This window comes from Melanaphis sacchari, unplaced genomic scaffold (assembly GCF_002803265.2).
Source record: "Melanaphis sacchari strain LSU unplaced genomic scaffold, SCAv2.0 Contig54_pilon_pilon, whole genome shotgun sequence".
In the NCBI taxonomy this organism is placed as follows: Eukaryota; Metazoa; Arthropoda; class Insecta; order Hemiptera; family Aphididae; genus Melanaphis; species Melanaphis sacchari.
The window spans coordinates 1,385,019-1,389,157 of NW_020271380.1; positions in this window are offsets into that span (position 1 = coordinate 1,385,019).

A 4,139-nucleotide genomic window follows, 5' to 3' on the forward strand; every position below is an offset into this window, starting at 1 on the left:
GAAAAAATTGAGTGTAATTACTATGTGTAATTTTTTAAGCGTATATTATATAGTCGTGTTCTTTTAGTCAAAAATTAGATTTAATTTAAATTATTTTATGTTAGTAGTTATGCATAACATTATATAACATTTAATGTGGTTGACATGGATAACACTAACTTTAAAATAAACAACTATTGTCTATACTAAAGTAAAGATGTAATCTTTAGAAAATAATAATAATAATATAAAAATATTAAGTAGGTAGGTGGTACTTACTATTACGTATATAAGTAAATCTATGTATTAAATACGTCATATGTGTTATTTTCCCATAAAATTAAAAAGCGTGCGTCAAAATATTACATCTATTAAATATTTTTATGAAATAATTTTTAAGAACTATAAATTATCTTAAATATAAAATTTTAATAACAGAAAAACTTCTTATTTAAAATTTAAAAGAAGTATAAAAAAAAAAATTTCAAAATAAATATCCATTAACTTAATTACAGTAAAAAAAGAAATCTTATTTGAAAAACAAAAGTTGTGTTGTCATAAAAGTATTAGGACACTCCCTAAAAAAGGTACAGTACAAAAATAATTCTATACTATAAATAAATTAGAATTATTTCATTATTTAATGAAAAAATGGAGGTGATAATATTTTGTGAATACCTTACTGTAGAGATGGGTAACTTAATCCTACTATAGAATGTCAATTTTTTTAATGTAAAAATTTAGCGAGCCAATTTTACGCATTATACCAAACATTTTTGGAATACTATACTAAACATGAAAATAATATTACCAAAGCAATAGACCAGCATAAAACGATGAATACGACTAAACTGATAATCTATTAGCTATGTTAATTTCACCAAACCGGGCAACCAGTTGCGCCCGTTCCTTCTTAATGAAATCAATTTGCGGTGAAAACGTGATTTTTCAATCATAACAGTTGAACCTTATAGCTATAGCAAAAACAATAATAAATTATTTACGTAATATAATACGGTCGAGTCTCAATGGTAAACGTTAATAAAATATAAGGATAAAGGTATTAGCGTGTTTAAAGTGTTATACCTTGCAACCCCTTCGGACGTTCTTGCTGATGATAGTACGCGTTTACAATGAGTTAATCGGAGCACGATGTTGATTTCAATATTTAAAATTTTTCATCTTTAAATGCATCTATTATAAGTTTTTGTTTAACTATATTTTAAACCATATCCGTGAATAAAAAGTAAGAAATTAAATTCAGGGTTTGCCCTTAGATCGTATAAATTTCTGATGGGAGGTTAAATCTTTTTTTTTTCACCGATTTTGAAAGAAAATTATTATTTATAAAAATATTGGCAGAAAATGTTTTATTTATTCATCATTTGTTATTTGAGTATTTAAGTGTTGTCTTTCTCTTCAGGTTAGATTTTTTCATACACTATAGTTATTTAATGTTGTGTTTGGTATTGCGTATATGAATAATGTGTTTATGTATTACGCGTGCATAAGTCCTTAAAAATTAATAATATAATCTATTTTATTGTGTCAATCGAGTATTCACGTATAACAATAGTCCGAGAGTAAAATAAAAACGATTAAAACGATCAGTGTGTAAAATAATTTTCTTTCGATCTTCGATTCGAATATAACTATATCTATAGGCCGATTGAAATTTCTATATTAATAATCTTGACGCATGTACCTTTGTGCGTATTGCGTCTGCATATGTATTTACGATACGATTCACACGACCTGCTCACCATGCAGACCTTAAAATATGTATCCAAAACGGGCCAGTAATCTTTTGAGGACCCCTGGGGTCGTACAAAAGACGCGACCTAGACCGATTTATTTTAATTATATTTGGTCTGTAGGAGATGGATGTGTGTAGATGGACGGGGATTGGAAAAAAAGATCATTATATTATACATTGAGGTGCGACCGTGCCGCGTAATGAAGCGTACACACTACACAATAATAATAATAATAATAATAATAATAATAATAACAATAACAATAATAAAACTCATATATCGACGAGTTCGTGCGCGTGCGTAAAACGGGATGTTTTTGTTTTGGTAAACACATCTCGACTCTCGAGATTGAAGAATAAAGTGTTATCGGACAGCAAGCCGTCGTTGTCGTCGTCGACACCGATCGATCAGATCATTGTACAAGTAAAATATAATGTATAATAATATGTATAACATTGTACAATATAATAATAATATAAAGGTATTATATTCGAACGATGAGCGAGAATGCTGACCGCGGGGTAAACAGGAAGCAAAACTCGTATCGATAACACAATCGAAAACTACTGCTATATATATACTACTATTAATATTAATACTAAAACTACTACTATTTAAACATGGTATTATACTACTTATATTGGTACTTACTTGAGTAGCGACTAGCGAGTAATATAACAACATTGATCATCGTATATTCATATAATATATTATTATTATGATTATTATGACAGTATATGTCATAAATGTAGTAAAGTACTAATATACAAAATGATTCACGTGCATGATCATCCCCTCTTTTTTCTTCAATAATGCAGTTATTTAAAATCTGATTTTTGGAATTTAAATAAATTCATTATTAAATAAAAAAAAATATCGCGATTCACCTCGTATATTATAAATTATAATTATCTTCAAGCACAATGTACAAACATATACCTTATATAGTATACATCTACACAGTGCGAGAATATTGCAATTCTTTTATTATAACTTATAAGTATTATTGTATGGCGTGTAGTACGTGTGCATATAAGTATCGGATCCGTGGAAAAATATTAGTGATCGAGTCTGGAAGGTATAGTGTATTATATTACGTAGTATAGCCGGTATAGGTACGAACAAACACACACACACATATATATATATATATATATATATATAGAGAGAGAGAGAGAGAGAGAGAGAGAGTTTAATCTGGGATTTGTACAAAACCGTCATCATAAAGACTGCAGTGTTATAAACACAGTATATTCTACATTATATAGGAAATAATCATGTATGAGATTAAAAATGATAAAAAGTCATTAAAAAAAAAAAAAATGTCTCATGATGTATCTACAAAAAAAAAATTAGTTATTTAAACCATGTCCCATAGAATAAATTATATGAATATAACTTATTACATATAAGTATACACTGTTGCCAGTTATAATAATAATATTATTATTATCGTCTTTCACGCATTACGTAAAACACAGAATATTTACGTCTCTAAGAATATTTTAAACTATAATATGTCAATATTACAATTTTCTTTGTGTGAGGTAGTGTTTATATATATATAAGCAGTGAATCGTGATAAATGCATACATTATGCTATATCGAATATTTACCATTCGTCGTTCGTAAAGCTTTCGCAAAATCCTAATAACCCTAGGTTAAGTTAGGTTACGTAAATGTTTTTATTTTATTATACCAATAAATATGTAAGGTGTAGCGGTAAAAATAAATTGGTGCGTTTTAAAATAAGCTAAATGTCAAATTTCATACATATACCTCACACATATTATATTGGTCACAGGTCAATTAAAATTTATTGTATAGAATTGGAGTATCTACACGGTTAAAATTACTGATTAGATTAAGTCTTAATTTTTTCTAATGTAAATTAATCCTCCCCATAAAATAATTTAATTTTTATACTTTTAATTTTTTTATAAAAATGCCTAGATGCTGTGCAATGTGCCAGTGTATAACGAACGTGACAAGCGATCAATGCTTTATTAGGTTTAAAATATAAATAATACTCGTAATTAAAATAAACTTTATTATATTAAAACTTTCCGTACCTACAAATATTACATAAAAAAAAATGATTAAATATATTTATATCACCTATATACTCTTATTTTTTGAGGTTTACCAGTTTACAAATTATTCATTTTACAATTGTATACTTAAATCACTAAATAAATAATATTTTTCTTGAATATATTATATTTATTGGAACATTATTTATAATATTTCATATTCGTAACGAAATTATTTTAATTTTAGAGCACTTTCCTCTGGTAATTTGTCAATTGAAATACATAAAATACATATATATTTAAATACCTACTAATTTATATTATTTTAATGTTTTTGGGGCCCTTTATATCACGCACAGAAAAGATATCA